Source organism: Rhinolophus hipposideros (assembly GCF_964194185.1).
Source record: "Rhinolophus hipposideros genome assembly, chromosome: X".
Classification (NCBI taxonomy): Eukaryota; Metazoa; Chordata; class Mammalia; order Chiroptera; family Rhinolophidae; genus Rhinolophus; species Rhinolophus hipposideros.
In genome coordinates, this window is record NC_138046.1 from 76,711,176 (window position 1) to 76,728,632 (window position 17,457).

The following is a 17,457-nucleotide window of genomic DNA, read 5'->3' on the forward strand; positions in this document are numbered from 1 at the left end:
CTTTAAGTGTAAATGGATTAAATTATCAAATTAAAAGACAATAGCTGAATGGATTAAAAAAAAGATCCAAGGATATATTGTGTATGATATTCACTCTAGCCTTAAAGACACACATAGACTCAGAGTTAGGGATGGAAAAAGACATTTCAAGCAAATGGTAACAATAACAACAAAAAGGCAGGAGTAGCTATACTCAGATAAAATAGATTTTAAACTAAAAATGGTGAAAAGAGACAAAGTCATAATGATAAAAGGGTTAATACATCAAGAATATATAATGATTGTAAATATTTATGTACCCAATATCCGTGTACCTAAATATACAAAGCAAAAACCAGCAGCTTAAAAGGAGAAATGAACAGTTATACAATAATAGTTGGGGACTTGAATACTCTCAACAATGGATAGATTATCCAGACAGAGAATCCATAAGGAAACAGCAGATTTGAACAACACTAGCACTGTAGACAATATGAGCCTAACAAACATTGCAGAGCATTCTATCCAATAACAACAGAATATACATTCTTAATCACAAATAGAACATTTTCTAGGATGGGCCATATGTTAGGCCACAAAACAAATCTCAGCAAACTTAAGAAGATTGAAATCATACCAAGTATCTTTTCTAACCACAATGGCATGAAACTAGAAATCAATAGCAAGAGGAGAACTGGAAAATTCACAAAAACATGGAAAGTAAACAGCACTGGCCTTAACAACCAATGGATCAAAGAAAAAATTAAAAAGGAAATGAAAAAGTTTCTTGAGACAAACAAAAATGGAAACAACATACCAGAAGTTGTGGGATATGGCAAAAGCAGTTCGAAGAGGGAAGGTAGTAGCCATAAACACCTATGAGTACATTAAGAAGCAAGAAAGAGACCAAATAAACAACCTAATTATATGCCTTAAGGAAGTAGAAAAAGAAAACAGCATGAAGAAGAAAGGAGCTAATAAAGATCAGTGAAAATGTAAATGAAATAGAGAACAGAAAAACAATAGAAAAGATTAAACAAAGAGTCGGTTCTTTGAAAAAATAAAATTGGCAAACCCTTAGCTAGACTAACCAAGGGATGAGAGGAGAATGACCCCAAACAAGAAACTTATAAATGAGAAGGAGATATTACAACATATGCCACAGAAATTAAAAGGATCATAAGCTACTATGAGCAACTATACACCAACAAATTGGACAACCTAGAAGGAATGGAAAAAAAAATCTTAGAAACGTACAACTTACAAAGATGAAATCAGGAAGAAATAGAACATCTGAATAGACCAATTGCCTTGTTTCCCTGAAAATAAGACCTAGCCGGACCATCAGGTCTAATGCGTCTTTTGGAGCAAAAATTAAGACCCGGTCTTATATAAGACCTGGTATTATATTATTATATATTATATTACATTATATTATATTACATTACATTATATTATATTATAATTATTATACCCAGTTTTATATAAGACCGTGTCTTATATTAATTTTTGCTCCAAAAGATGCATTAGAGCTGATGGTCTGGCTAGGTCTTATTTTCGGGGAAACATGGTACTAGTAAGATTGAATCAGTAATCAGAACTCTCCCAGTGAAGAAAATTCCAGGAGTAGATAGCTTCAATGGTGAATTTGACCAAACATTTAATAGAAGAATTAACACCAATCCTTCTCAAACTTCCAAAAGATCAACAAGGAGGGAATGCTTCCATACTCATTTTATGAGGCCAGCATTATTCTGATACCAAAATGAAAAATGATGCTTTTCGATTTACCAGCTCAGTAAGCCTTTTTGAGATTCTCCAGGTGGAATTGCCTATTTACAAAAGAAAGAAAATTGGATCCAAAGCCAAATTCATTATTCCCATTAGTGTTGCACCCATTGTAAGCTTCATAAAGAACAGGCATTACTTAGCCAGAATCAGAATAGTGACACCGCCGCACTTGTAAAAGTCCTGAAATTGTCCCTTTTAACTTTAAGAAGGCCTGGACCTATGGAAGAACCTTCCTGTTGGTGTAAATCTCCAAGTAGAACCATACCTGAGCCACCCCAATTCTTATGAGGCTGGGTGTGAGGGTAGAGAGTGAGAAAGCGGTTCAAAAAGGTAACACTCATTGAAGTAGGAACTTATCAAATCAAATAAGTGTTCATCACTTACTATGCACAGAGTCCAAACTTATTTTCACTATACTGCCCAGATGGGTGTTTGATGATTCCAAATATTTAAAGATTTTGTTTTTGAGAGATGAAGGCAATAACATATAAAGTACCAAGTATATAGCTATGCACTATTTTGCCTGTGTTACTTCATTTAATCCTTCCAACAACCTCGTGAGGTGAAAATAATATCATTTTACAGGTAATAAAACTGAAACTCAGGCTGTTACCTGTCCAAAGTAATGATAATAATAGTTAACACTTTTTAAACTTGCTGTATGCCATGCATAATTCTAAATGTTCTGCATGTAGAAACTCTTAATCCTCACAACTTCCATTTTATAGGTGAAGTAATTGGTAAGTGGCAGGGCTGAAATTCACACCAAAATATTTCTTGAAGTACTTTCCATTTGCAATGAACCCAGCAAGATAATTTCAGATCACATCTGCTCAGGTGGATTTATTATAAAGATATGTAGAGAAATACAGAAGTCAGGACATTATTTTGATACCCATACAACCAAGCCTCATAGATAACTGGAATCTTTACATATTCAGGATACAACAGTAGCTCTAGAAGTCTGACGAGATAGGGGTTATGAATACCTCTAAAAATTTCCCCTTAGAAACTGGTATCTGTTGCTCCTGCCTCTAATGTTACAGCATTGTGATGATGTAATGATCACTATTATCAGCTTTACCTGTTTCTACTGCTCCAGTCAGCACCCATTATTGCCATAACCAATCTTTCTATTTTTCATGCCACTAATCCCCCTACGTCACCACCAAATAGAGAGGATCTGATGGGCTCAGCCAGTCATCATCCCACTAGGGCCCCTCCTACTGGATGAAATTTTCATGTTAGTCTGCCTCAGCCAATTGAAAAGCCCATCGTATGTCTTATCCCAAGACAGGGTGGGATAAGGAAGGATCGGGAAGTTCTCAGAAGGGTACAGTGAGCATGGTAAATGCCCTTAAATGCCCTGTCTTGTACATTGACTCCTAAGCCTATATACATATGGTTATTTCATGTCATCTCTGCTACTATAGTGTACTAACATTTTTATGGCACTAGGTCTTTAACCTTTTCCATTATCTTGACTGTAGAGTACTCAAATTCCAGATCAGCCCCAGAAGCACAAATTTGTCTCCAATATCCCAGCTTTCCCATTAATACCCATCACCTTACTTTCAGGACCCTCCCTTTCATCATGTGTCAGAGCCTGTTGCTTTCCTGAGAAAGAAATAAAATGTTGAGCTCTTACTGTGTACCAGGCATGTCACAAACATCACTCATAATTCTCGCAACAGTCTCATTAAGTGATATATTATCCCTGTTTTAAAATAGGCTGGGCTTGAGGCTCAGAGAGATGAAGTGACTTAGTTGAAGTCTTAGAGCTAGGATGAGAGAGCCTCCATTTAATCCCAAGTCTGTTTGAATCCAAAGCCCATGGTGTTTACAACTCTGTCAAACTCACTCAGAGACTTTGGGAAATCTGCAAGAGAATTTGTATTTTAGATATTGATAACAGGTACCATTTAAAAAATATTTCACATGTGCTGAGCACTGTGATGAGCTCTTAATAAATGTTATCTCTTTAATCATCACAACAACTCTTTGAGTATCATTATTTACCTTTTTTTACAGATGAAGAAACTGAACTTTAGACAAATTAAGCAACTTACCTACGATGAAGAGTAGTAAGTGACTGAGTCTTAATCAGAACCTTGGCTCTTGCAGTAGACACACTACTTACCAATTTAAGGCCTTAATAAGAGGGCAATGCTTAACACAAACACTGCCAATAGAATTTGAGGCATGATTGCAAGGCTTACAAGAAGATATTTATTTTTCAGTGGGAGATTATCATGAATCTATTTATAAGGCTATCGCTGTCTGAAGCATTTATCTTCTTGTTTATTTGGAGCCAAACATTTTAGAAATGCCCTCTCTTGCCCATTGCCCAACTCCATTCCGTAAATTAAGCCCTAATTCAACAATAGAATGACTCTTAGTGTCCACCTTATGCAGAGAGGATCATCTGTTTTGAGCCCTTTACTTTTTCTCCTGGAGCAAGTTGTGCTGGGTTACCATGGAAACTGAGTCTGACCAGCTAGAGATCACTGCTTTTCTGAGTATGGCAGACTGTTAGGGACATTGGGGTTTCACAGAGTTTCATTGTCTTAAGCCTTCTCCACATGAACAGTCTCTTCTCATTTAATTCAGTCCTGGGAGGTGGAGGCTGAGGACTGCAGATACCAGGGCAAATACAGCAAGACTCTCCTGTAAGTCAGCTGCTTCTCTTCCCCAGTGGGTTGATTCAAAGAGAAGTGATCCTGGGTTATTCCAAGTCCTTGGAATATCCACTATTGATTAAGCAGTCATTTCATACTTAATGCTGGGAGCTGCAAGCCAGTGTAGACCAGCATTTTGCTGTCCTGGAGTGTCTTTAGAACTTGTAAGTCTTCCACTGAAAACAGCTCACTGGAAGGTGGCAGCAGCGGGCCACTCAGCGTTTTCCAGGTGACCTGTAGAGTAGAGACCACTACAAAGGGTCATTGTGTCTTCTCTGGCCCTTGGGCTACCCCTTCTGGACAGGAAAGGAGCCTGCAATGGCAGCCAGTTTCACCTTAGGCTTCTTTTCTCCCTATGAATACCAAGAAAACCATGCTATTTATGAATGTCTGACCTTCTTATCCCCTCATAGAACAAATGGGGACATTGACACTTGGAGAAAGACATGCCTGGTAAATATGCTGTATCCACATTAAGTCAGTGGGCCTTCTTGGCTCTAAGATATGCGGAATGATAAAATTAATTTGCATCAAAGGAACCATTGAGTATTTCAGTATAATTTTCTGGAGTGAAAAATTCACAAACAGTTAACCCGTTTTTCTGTCTCTTCCAAATAAGTTGATTTGCTATTTGTTGAAACTCATATGGCAAAGATTTATTTTTTTATTACTTTCACCATCATAATTCAATTCTTATTCAATTATTCAAAAATTTGAATTTCTCTACCACCTACTAACTTGCAGGGTGCTTTCACATGTGCAGGGAAATTTAACAACTCTAAAGAGGGAGGCAGGACAGGATATTAGTAATCATTTTATAGATGAATATCTGGAGGTGAAGATACTGAGTGATCTCTCCAAGGTCAAACCAAACCACTTGTGCTGCCAAGTTCCTCAGAGTCTCCCTGCTTTCTCTGCTCTAGAGAATATTGGCACCTATTGCCCAAATTCCACCTAACACACAAATTGTCTTACCCACTCCCAAAGATAGAGAGGGTGTAGTGTGAGAAATAGTTCAAAGTCCCCCATCCCCACCATATCACACATGTTAAAAATACAACAAAACTCTACCATAAGCCGCAATGGCTCGCTTCCCACTATTTGATGCATTCTTTTTAGTTGTTTCCTTTTATGGAAAGTCCTTGAAATAAATATCCCATTAAGCAGTACCAACCATTCACACATTCAGTGTGAATTTCTGTATCCAGCCCTAGTCAGATATTAGAGAAATAGAAATTCAGTCAAATTAGATTTTGACTGGGGTGAGAGTTAACATGTATAATGCTCACTGCCCAGAAATAGAGTGTTAGAGAATTGGGAATCCAAGGCTGGGAGATGTGAGGGGCGTGTCTGGCAGAGTCACTAAAAGGAAAGATGAGAAGTATATGTTGGAGACAAACTGCCAACCTCCCCATTCTGCTCAGAGTTTGTCATCCCAGAATGGATTCCCTCAGTAGCTGTTAGGACTGGGACACACATTTGCCAGCCTGCATCTATTTGTTGTAACCTCCCCAGTCACACTGGAAAATATCTTCAGTTTTCTGACACTGTTCAGTGGGAAATAATCAGATCCCAACCATCTTGATGTATTTTACAAGCCTTAACATTTATTTAATGCTATATAAATATGTGCCACTTTAATGGTATATTTTCCAAATTGGAAGGGAGTAGAAAGGACAGCTCTCATAAAATAGTGCTGGAAAAGAAAAAAAAAATGTCCCAAAGCTGTCTCTACTGTGTTACAAAAACCTCATTCAGTGCAGACTCTGATCTGTCCACTGCTTTTGAAAACAGCACAGGGAAGGTGACAAGGTCTCACATTAAAATTAATGTGATAGCTTCCTAGAAGGATGTCTTCTGCCCCAGAGTATCTCCAAACTATCTGTCAACTGAAGTATCTTAAATTCCACCATAATAATATCCTTGGGGTGTATTAAAGCATCAGTAGTCTTTTGGAGGGGAACTTGAATCTGCTAACGCTCAAAATGTAATGCTCAAACCAGCAGCATCAGTAACTACTGGTAATTTGTTACATATGCAAATTATCGGTCCTACCCCAGACCTAAAGAATGGGTCTGGAGAGGCAATTGATGTTTTAACAAGCCTACAGATGACTCTGACGCATGCTGAAGTTGAGAAACATTGCCTTAGTAGGATTTAATTTATCAAGTACTTCTTATCCTTTATAGTAGCTTATCATTATAACATTTTTAGCCTTATTACATGCCAGATACTGGCCCATTATAAGGCTTATTTCATTTAATTCTCAGAATAAACCTCCATAGTGAGCATTATTATTTCCTCTATTTTTAAAATGAAAAAACAAAACAATAACAATAACAAAAAACTCTCTCAATGAGATTAAGTAACCAGCCTACGCTAGCTAGTAAGTGATGGAGTCTATAGTAGATCTCAGGCCTTCTGCCTCCAGATCTGTGATTTATTCTTAATTTGTTGGGTTGACAACTGTTAGTGAAATTACGTAGATTTCAGGTGTACAATTCTGTATTACACCATCTAAAAATCCCATTGTGTGTTCACCACCCAGAGTCAGTTCTCCTTCCATCACCATATATTTGATCCCCCTAACACTCACTCCCATCACCAACCCCCTTACCCTCTGGTAACCACTAAACTATTCTCTGTGTTTATGAGTTTTTGTTTCTCATTTGTTTGTCTTGTTCTTTTGTTGTTTTTGGTTTATATGTCACATATCAGTGAAATCATATGGTTCTCTGCTTTTTCTGTCTGACTTATTTCGCTTAGCATTATACTCTCAAGATCCATCATGTTGTCACAAATGTTCCTATGTCATCTTTTCTTACCACCGAATAGTATTCCATTGTTTATATATACCACAACTTCTTTACCCATTCATCTATCGAAGGACATTTTGGTTGTTTCCATGTCTTGGCCACCGTAAACAAAGCTGCAATGAACATTGGAGCACACGTGTCTTTATGGATAAACGTTTTCAGAATTTTTGGGTAGATACCCAGGAGAGGAATCGTTGTGTCATATGTTATTCTATTCGTATTTTTTTGAGGAACCTCCACACTGCCTTCCATAGCAGCTGCACCAGTCTGCATTTCCATCAACAGTGTAGGAGGGTTCCTTTTTCTCCACAGACTCTCCAACACTTGTTACTATTTGTCTTGTTGATGATAGCCATTCTGACTGGGGTGAGGTGATATCTCATTGTGGTTTTCATTTGCATTTGTCTGATGATTAGTGATGTTGAACATTTTTTCATGTCTATTTGCCATTTGTATGTCCTCTTTGGAGAAATGTCTCTTCAGATCCTTTGCTCATTTTTCAATTGGGTGGTTTGTTTTTTTTGTTGTTGAGTTGCGTGAGTTCTTGTATATTTTGGATATTAACCCCTTACCGGAGGCACTGTTTTCAAAGATCTTCTCCCATTCAGTTGGTTGCCTCTTTATTTTGTTGATGGTTTCTTTTGCTGTGCAAAAGCTTTTGAGTTTCATATAGTCCCATTCATTTATTTTAGATTTACTTCCATTGCCTTTGGAGTCAAATTCATAAAATGATCTTTGAACCCAAGGTCCATAAGTGTAGTACCTATGTTTCCTTCTATGCAGTTTATTGTGTCAGGTCTTATGCTTAAGTCTTTGATCCGTTATGAATTAATTTTGGTACATGGTGACAGACAGTAGTCCAGTTTCATTCTTTTGCATGTGGATATCCAATTCTCCCAGCACCATATATTGACGACGCTGTATTTCATCCATTGCATGTTTTTAGCATCTTTATCAAAAATTATCTGTCCATATTTATGTGGTTTTATTTCTGGGTTCTCGATTCTATTCCATTGGTATATGTGTCTGTTTTTCTGCCAATACCATGCTGTTTCGATTATTGTAGCTCTGTAGTACAAGCTAAAGTCAGGGAGTGTGATACCTCCAGTATTGTTCTTTTTTCTTCAGATTGCTTGGGCTATTCGGGGTCTCTGGTGGTTCCAAACAAATGTGATGATTTTTTGTTCTCCTTCTTTAAAATATGCCATTAGGATTTTGATGGGGATTGTATTAAATCTGTATATTGCTTTGGGTAATATGGCCATATTAACTTTGTTGATTCTTCCAATCCATGAGCACAGAAAGTCTTTCCATTTCTTTGTCTTCTTCAATTTCTTTCAAAAATGTCTTATACTTTTCAGCATATAGATCCTTCACATCCTTGGTTAAGTTTATTCCTAGGTATATTATTCTTTTTGCTACAATTGCAAAAGGAATCGTTTTATGTATTTCTTTTTCTGAGATTTCATTGTTAGTATATAGGAATGCAATGGACTTTTGTACTTTGATTTTGTAGCCAGCAACTTTACTGTATTCATTGATTGTTTCTAATAGCTTTTTGGTGGAGTCTTTAGGGTTTTCTATGTATATGATCATGTCACCTGCAAAGAGTGATAATTTAACTTTTTCATTCCCTATTTGGATGCCTTTTATTTCTTTCTCTTGCCTGATTTCTCCGGCAAAGACTTCCAAAACTACGTTGAAAAGCATAGGTGATAGGGGACAGCCCTGTCGTGTTCCTGAACGTAGAGCAAAGGGCTTCAGTTTTTCACCATTAATTATGAGATTAGCTGAGGGCTTGTCATAGATGGCCTTTATTATGTTAAGGTATTTTGCTTCTATACCTATTTTATTAAGTGTTTTTTTTTAATTAATTAATTTATTTATTAGTTTCAGGTGTAGAAAACAAGGTAATACTTAGACGTTCATCATTTATATCCCTCATACTGTGAACCCCCCTCCCCCCATCCACTATCCCTCCGACCTCACACTGAATCATCACATTATATATATAAAATTATAGTTGGCATTCATTAATGTTTAGCTTCTGGTGTACAATGCCATGATCAGGTATCCACAGTATCCCTGATGTGGTCTCCCAAATAGGACGCATGTCCATCGGATACCCAACAAAATCTTTACAACATTATAGAATACCTTCCCCAAATTAATTTTCAAAAAAACCCTGAGGCCATCTTGTGGTTACCAGCTGCTTCCAAATCCCTTCACCTTTCCCCTTATCCCCAACCCCCTCCCACACACCCATCTAACCACTCTCGGTTTTTTCTCTGCGTCCCCAAAACTGTCTCTGATTAGTTCATTCACATAGTCTTTTCTTTAGATTCCATATATAAGTGAGATCATATGGTACTTGTCTTTCTCTTTCTGACTTATTTCACTTAACATAATGTTCTCTAGATCCATCCATGTTGCTGCAAATGATAAGATTTCTTTCTTCTTCATGGCTGCGTAATACTCCATTGTATAAATGTACCACAGCTTCTTAATCCAGTCATCTACCGATGGGCATTTCGGTTGTTTCCATATCTTGGCTATTGTGTAAAGTGCTGTATTAAGTGTTTTAATAAATGGATGTTGTATCTTGTCAAATGTTTTTTCTGCATCTATTGATATAATCATATGATTTTGTCCTTTATTTTGTTTATGTGATGTATCACATTGATGGATTTGCAGATGTTGAACCATCCTTGTGCCCCTGGGATGAACCCCACTTGGTCATGATGAATAATGTTTTTAATGCATTCGATTTCCTAGAATTTTGTTTAGGATTTTTGCATCTGTATTCATCAGAGATATTAGTCTGTAGTTTTCTTTCTTTGTGTTGTCCTTACCAGGTTTTGATATTAGAGTTATGTTGGCCTCATAAAATGAGTTAAGGAGTACTGTCTCTTCTTCAAGTTTTTGGAAGAGTTTGGTCAGGATTGGTATTACATCCTCTTTGAAGGTTTGGTAGAATTCACTAGAGAAGCCATCTGGTCCTGGACTTTTGCTTTTGGGAATATTTTGGATGACTGATTCAATTTCGTTACTGGTGATCGGTCTGTTTAGATTTTCCAGTTCTTCATGGTTCAGCCTTGGAAGGCTATATGTTTCTAAGAACTTGTCCATTTCTTCCAGGTTATTGAATTTGGTGGTATATAATCCTTTATAGTATTCTTGGATGATCCTTTGTATTTCTGTTGTGTCCATGATAACTTCCCCTTTTTCATTTCTGATTTTGTTAATTAGTGTCTTCTCTCTTTTTATCTTATTTAGTCTAGCCAAGGGTTTGTCAATTTTGTTAATCTTTTCAAAGAACCAGCTCTTTGTCACATTAATTTTTTCTATTGTCTTTTTGTTCTCTATTTCATTTAGTTCTGCTCTGATTTTTGTTATTTCCTTTCTTCTGCTGACCTTGAGTTTTATTTCTTCTTTTTCTGCTTCTTTAAGGTGTAACATGAAGTTTTATTTGGGATTTTTCTTGTTTCTTGAGATGGGCCTTTAATGATATAAATGTCCCTCTTACAACTGCTTTCACTGCATCCCAAAAATTTTGGTAGGATGTATTTTCATTGTCAGGTGTTTCTATGTATCTTTTGATCTCTCCTCTAATTTCTTCTTTCACCTACTCGTTCTTTAAAAGTATGTTGTTTAATCTCCATATGTTTGTGTTATTTCCTGCTTTCTTTTTGCAGTTGATTTCCAATTTCAAAGCCTTGTGATCAGAGAATATGCTTGGTATGATTTCAATCTTCTTAAATTTGCAGATGCTGATTTTATGTCCCAATATATGGTCTATCCTTGAGAATGTTCCATGTACACTAGAAAAGAATGTATAGTCTGATGTTTTAGTTTGAAGTGCTCTATATATGTCAATGATGTCCATTTCATCTAATGTGTCATTTAGGGCTGCTGTTTCGCTATTTATTTTCTGTTTGGATGATCTGTCTATAGTTGTCAATGATGTGTATAAGTTCCGCTTACTTGCTCCATTTCCATATTCTGGTTCAGTCCTTTACTCTCCCCCTTTTTATGTTTTGGTTGCCACAAATTGTCCCTGTTGATGGTGGTCGAATAGCCTCCTTTAGTATTTCTTGTAGTGCAGGTCGTTTATTATAAAATTCCCTCAGCTTCTGTATGTCTGGAAAGGTCTTTATTCCTCCTTCATATCTACAGGATATCTTTGCTGGATATATTATTCTTGGCTCAAAATTATCTCTTTCAATAGTTTGAATATTTGGTTCCTCTCCCTCCTGGGTTGTAGAGTTTTTGCTGAGAAATCTGGTGATAATTTGATGGGCTTTCCTTTGTAGGTTACCGTCTTCTTTTCCCTGGCTTCCTGGAGGATCTTTTCTTTGTTGTTGATGTTTCACAGCTTGAATACAGTGTGCCTTGGAGAAGGCCTCTTGGGATGATGTTATTAGGTTTTCTGTTTGCTTCTTGGATTTGAGGATCCAGTTCTGTCCACTAGTTTGGGAAGTTCTCATCAACAATTTGTTTCAACATATTCTCTGTTCCCTTCTCTCTTTCTTCTCCTTCTGATGTGCCCATTTTTCTTATATTGCTCTTCCTTGTGGAGTCATAAAGTTCTTGTAGAGTTCTTTCATTTCTTTTAAATCTCAAGTCTCTTTCTTCTTCCATATGTGTATTTTCCAGGTTTCTATCGTCGATGTCACTGATTTTTTTTCTCCATCTGGTCAACTCTACTACCTAAGCTGGTTATTTCATTCTTGATTTCTTCTGTTGAGTTCTTCATCTCCAGAAATTCTATTTGGTGTTTTTTTTTTTTAATTTCAATCTCCTTTTTGAAATGCTCATGTTGTTTTTTTGATTGTGTTTCTGAGCTCATTAAACTTCCTTTATGTGTTTTCTTGCATGTCATTGAGTTTTTTCAGAACTGCAATCTTGAATTCTCTGTCCTTTAAGTCCCATGTTTCCATATCTTTAAGTTCCTTTTCTGGAGACTTTTCACTTTCTTTCTGAGCTGTCTTGTTGTCTTGGTTATTCATGGCAATTACTGATTTATTATTTCTCTTCCTAGACATCTACAGGAGTGGCTTCTGCAACAGGTTAATAGGAAGAGACCTTTCTTTTGTTTTCCAGTACTTGTTCATAGAATGTTTTATTTTCTCTCTGACTGCAGCCATTTGGATCTAATTATCTGTGGTGAGTCTGTTTAAGGTTTGAGAACCCCTGTTGTAGAAATTGCTTTACCACCTCCTTGAGCTTTAAAGAGTAGGACCTATGAAATGAGTCTTGATTGGTGCTGCGGACATATTTGGGAGGAAGATGTCAGGAGGAAAAAAAGGCAAATTGTATTCACAATTTTCCCAAGAGTTTCCCTCCCAAAAGCAGGTTTATAACACACCCACCCCTTCTCTAATTTTGGAAGTTTCATCTTATCCTTATCTCTGATTCCCAAAGGCAAGACTCCATTTGTGCCCTTATGAGAGAGGGAATATATTACATAATAGTTAAAAGTAAGGTCTGAAAACAGACTGGCTCTTGCTACCTAGGGGACCATGGGCAAGTCATTGGAGCACTTTGTGCCTCAGCATCTTCATCTTTAAAATGTGAATAATTGTATTACGTACCCACCATAAAAGTTTTCAAAGGGTCAAGAATGCTAAGGGAAATGATCCATGTGACATGCTTAACACACTGACAAAGAGTGAGAGATCAATAAATGTTACCTAGCCTCTGAGCTTCAGTGTCTTCATGTGTCAACTGAGGATGAACATACCCACTCCACCTATCTCAGAAGGCTATTGTTATGATCAAAACACATTGTGTATGTGGATATCAGTTTATAATATGAACTAGACCTTGTAGGTATAAGAGTTAATGAGTTCTCATCACTTTCCTTAAGGTAAATCAAGTAAGGGTTCTTGTCAGAGAGTTTAAAGGACTCCCTAAAATCTTTGAATCTTGAGGCTAGAAAGGTCTTTAGAAACCATTAGTCCAACACTTTCATTGTTCACATGATACAAATGGAAGTTAGAGAGGAAAAAAGGCTGGTCCAAAGTCACCAGAAATTAGTGACAGGGTGTTCCATCCAGTGCAACATGGGCAGTGAGAGAATGAGAAGGGGCGGCAAAGAGTTAAGAAAGAAACAGAAATCAAGAAAGTTTTGAAACAGGGGCCAAGGGTCTCACAGCCTCAAAGGACTGAAAGCCCCGAATTGGGCCACTTTGTGGCTTTTATTGATGCACACACAAGGAAGTAGCATTGTTTTTACTACGGTCTGTGAGTCCCATACACCACACCAGAAAATTGGTTCAAACCAATCACCCTTGCCTATTGAAAGTCCCATGATGTATAAGTAACTATTGTTTATACCTCCCCTGGGGACAAAACCTTTATGTTGAAAACTTACTGAGATGGAGAACTGATGTTATCACTTCCCAAGCAGGTTGTGGGAAGGAATACAGCGACAGAGGCAGAAGCTCTCCTTAGATGGGGGAAGGTGGAGGGCTGTGCCCACCTCTGTCAACCCCGTGAATTCTCCTGGTGGTCCCCACATGACTGTGCCTCTCTTAGGTTGTTCCTTTCTTGAGGAATCTTACCCATCCTTGGCTGGCCAGCCATCCTTTGGGGCCAAACAAGGAGATGGCATAAAGGTGAAGCAATGTCCCTGAAAGGGATAGTCTCATAGACTCTTCTTTCTTTTTAGGGGTAGGTACGAGGTGACAGAGGCATGCTGCTATGTGATAACAACAAGGCTAAGAGGAAATCCCAGGATGACTGATTCTGGGCTAGGCTTTTGCTTCCATCTCATATTCTCTACGTCTTTCTGTCCCGGTCTACCTGCTTTTCCCATCATCTTTCAACTCCCAAGACCTTCTCTTCATGTCCTAAACTGTAAACATGGAGGCTGAGCTACCATGTACCATTAAACAGCAGGACTGCTGCTTTCTAGAGGCCATAGAATTAGTGTTATCAGTTAAGATCCCCCCTCACAGCCTGTGTACAGTGCAGTCTGTGTGAGTCAGGAATTTAGGGATCCCTATGAACTGAGGAACTAAGGTAGCATATTTTTAATAGTTTATACTTTGGTAATTTGTTCAGTACACACTGGTCTGGACTCTCCAACACAATAAATGGAAAACTTGAATAGTCACATCAGGACTTCTCTCCCCTCTCTTATCTAGCTTGACAGTTTTTGTTTCTGGTTAGATTAGACGAGAATTTTAAAAATTGATTGGAGGTTAGAGGTTGGTTGAGGGAGGGTAGTGTATTGAATCCTAAAGTTAAGGCCTACCTTGTGCTAGATAGGGTAGAGGAATTGGCTGCAAATGCAGGGTTATTATGGTCACTTAAAAGTCACACTCTTGAGAAATTATCACCCTGACTTTTAAGGTATGGTGCCTGAAGTCCCACCATTATCTATTTATTGTTGCTGCCCCATTTTATACATGAAATTTTATGTGTAAAAGCACCTGTCTACCAATAATTTGAAAAAGAGCTAAAATCAAACCCAGTAGCATCCCCACTCTCTCTGCCACACATAATAAAAATAATTAATTAATTAAAAATCATATCTATCAATATTTCCTTTAAAGTTGATCATAAAAAACCTCAATTTGCCCTTCAACAGTTTAATGTATAATACCCTTATACATTAACCCCAGTCTGATAGAAAACACTGAGATGAATTGATGTGATGTGTAAGTTGATAAAATCTATGACAGTTACACTAAATATTCTTTCAAGAATTTAACAAATGGAGTCACTTTGAACATCCCAAAAGTCCTGTCCTCTCATCTTCCACAGGCATACTTAATTTCCATGGTGAAATGTTAATGTCCTACCAGATTTTTATTGATTCAGGCAGCAGGTGCCCAGATTTATTAAGGTCAAAAGAAAGGCCAAATTATTCAATAAGAAGAAGGGGTTGTGGAATGCTGCTAGAAATCCTATTTTATTTTAAAGTTAGAGCATATCCATTTAATATCCCTCAGAGCATATGTGTACCATTTAATTTTTCAGAGTTTAAATTCCAAACAAAGGTTCTAAATATGTTTGCTTCAAAAGAGAGCCAATTGGCAGGAATAAGATAACTTATACACTCATATGCCCACATTTTGATAGCGTGGAATCAATGATATGCTGAAGCTGAGAGTGGCTCATGAGAGGCTATTGTTAAGTTTTCAGGAAATTTCCGAGCTGGTTGACTTCAGGTGGCTTGAAATTGACCATAACGGGGGCACATCCTCCAAGACAAATCAAGGCTCTTTTATTTTAATCGTTTTCAGAGAGCATGTTGTTGAAATTAGGTTACATTATGCTGCATGGTATTAAAATGACCGTTTTTCTTATTGACATGTTCAAGCAAACATTATGAAAACAGCAATTTTTCTGTTTCTCGTCCCAACAAAGCTTGTATGACATTAAGAACTCCAGTTTTTATTTGATTAATGATAGCATGGTTTTGTAGCTTGACGGTTTTTTTTTTGTTTGTTTGTTTTTTCTGCACTTTAAAAATGTTGCTCCACTGTATTTCTCCTTGCATCGTGCCTGGCGAGAAAAGTGCTGTCATCTTTATCTTTGGTCCTCTGTATGCAACGTCTTTTTTTTTTTCCCTTTGGCTGATTTTGATTTTCTCTTTATCACTCTTTAGTTGAGTTTAGTTCTTTAGCAATTTGATTAAGATATGCTTTGGTGTAGTTTAGTTTTCTTCAAATTTCTTGTGGTTAGGGTTTGTTTAATTTCTTAGATCTGTGGATTTATAGTTTTCATCAAAGATAAAAACTTTTCAGCCATTATTTCTTCAAATATCTTTCTGCCTCCCCTATTTAAGGTACTTCAACTACACACATGCATATATTAGGTCTCTTGAAATTGTTCAAGAGCTTACTGATGTACTTTCCACTCTTTTAAATTCTTGTTTCTGTCTGTGTTTAATTTTGTGTACCTTGTATTTCTATGCCTTCAAGTTCACTAACATTTTCTTTTGAGATGTGTAATTTTGTGATTTGCTGTTAATCACAGACAGTGAATTTTAAATCTCAAGCATTATAATTTTCATCTTGAGAAGTTTGACTTGGGTCTTTTTTAAAAAATAATTTTCATGTCTCTACTTAGCTTTTTAAACCTATGGAATATTGTTACAGAATCTGTTTTAACATCATTGTCTGCTAATTCTAATATCTGTGCCAATTCTGAATCACTTTTGATTGATTGATATTTCTTGTTATGGCATGCACTTTCTTCCTTATTTTCACGCCTGGTAGTTTTTGTTTGAATATCTAATGTGGACTTTACCTTTTTGGATGCTGGATATTTTTGTTTTCCTATAAATATCCTTGAGTTTTATTCTGGGCTACAGTTAAGTTACTTGGAAAGAGTTTGATCATTCCCAGTCTTCATTGTAAGATTGGTTAGGCAGGATGAGAACCATTTAATGGGGGGTCTAGACTCAGCCTCATTATTCCCCACCATTGAGGCAAATGCTTTCTGAGTACCTGTTTGCCTGTAAATTATGTAGTTTTCCAATTTGACTGGTAATAATAGGCACTAATTCTTGTCCTGGGTGAGCACTATTCTTTGTAATCCTATCAGATAGTTGTTTCTCCAGTAATTTCCTTACATGCATTCACTGATAAGTGCGAGCTAAACACCCCCTGCAACTTACCAGGGCTCCTTCTCTGTAGCTCTCTCCTTTCTGGTATTTTGTATTGTGAATTCTAGCCAACTTGGCCTCTCTTTCCTTATTCCTTTTGTTTCCTTAACACCTGGAGTTTTCTCTCCCTGGGTTCCCTCGCCATATTCTGTGCCCTGGAAACTCTCATGATAGTAACCTGGGGCAATTATAGGACTCATCTCATTTGCTTCTTATCTTTCAGACAGACATCACTGTCCTTTGTTGCCTGATATCCAGTATCTTCAAAACTGTTATTTTATATAGTTTGTTTGCCTTTCTTGGTTGTTTCAGGCAGGTGGGCAAATTTGGTTTCAGTTACTCCATTTGGGACAGAAGTGGCAGTTGAGGGAACTGAATGTGATCTGATATTCAACATAGTTGCTTTTAAGATATTTTCCTCCATGGTTATGCAGAATGTTGTCTTCAGTGTGTATGTGGAGTTGAAGGCCACTTAGGATGAAACTGATTGCAGGAGACTAAGGATATTACCTATGAGGCCTTCCACATTTATAAGGGAGGGTGTGGCTTAAAAACGTCACTATCAATTTTC